This window comes from Formica exsecta, unplaced genomic scaffold (assembly GCF_003651465.1).
Source record: "Formica exsecta isolate Colony F162 unplaced genomic scaffold, ASM365146v1 scaffold4646, whole genome shotgun sequence".
Classification (NCBI taxonomy): domain Eukaryota; kingdom Metazoa; phylum Arthropoda; class Insecta; order Hymenoptera; family Formicidae; genus Formica; species Formica exsecta.
Window position 1 is genome coordinate 1 of NW_021851883.1, and position 819 is coordinate 819.

At 36.3% G+C, this 819-nt stretch overlaps 1 non-coding gene across 1 annotated transcript; it reads right to left on the reverse strand.

Moving 5' to 3' along the window:
- Positions 1-344: 344 nt before the first annotated feature.
- On the reverse strand, positions 345-418 carry Trnad-guc. The gene has a single exon. It is a non-coding gene; the product is annotated as a tRNA-Asp (tRNA).
- Positions 419-819: the final 401 nt, after the last annotated feature.

Consider the following 819-nt stretch of genomic DNA (forward strand, 5'->3'; position numbering starts at 1 on the left):
CCCGCCAGAAGTAATGACTGTATCACCACGTTTTATTTGATCTATCATCTTTCTATGTTCTTTTAGTTTTTTTTGTTGTGGGCGAATAATGAGAAAATAAAATACCACAAATATTAAAATCAATGGAATAAAACTAGCAAAAGATGCGCCGATACTTGATGCATTGCTAGTTGCATCTGCTGCAAAAACTTCAGAAATGAGCATATTTAATCCTAATTGTTAATGATAAAAACAAACCTATTTAAGTATTAATTACAATACCATGCAATGTCAAGTCTGGTGAAAACGTTTCTAAATACCGACAATAATATTGCGGATTTTAGATTATGCTAAAACCAGTATGGCGGGAGTGATGAGACTTGAACTCACGACCTCATGCGTGACAGGCATGCGCTCTAACCAACTGAGCTACACCCCCCTAATTTCTTTTTAGCGTTTTCGGGCTTCGACTTTAAAGTTAATAAACATGTTGCCCTTTGTCAATATTTTTTGTTTGCGCTTTGCTGTCTTTTCTATTACTATGTAAATAATTTAATTTCACACATGGCTTGTACAAGTAGTCCCATTAGGGTTATGCCATGGAAGATAAACTATTTGGAGGAATGATATATGACAAATTTGCCTGAAGTCACTGTGCGTGATTTAGCCGAATCTGGTGTACATTTTGGTCACAAAATTAGTCGCTGGAACGCAAAAATGGCTCCATACATATATGGGGTGCATCAAGAAAATCTTATACATATAATTGACTTGCGAAAAACATTACCATTGCTGCAGGTGGCCATGAAGGCTTTATATGACGTTGCATCTCAAGGTGGT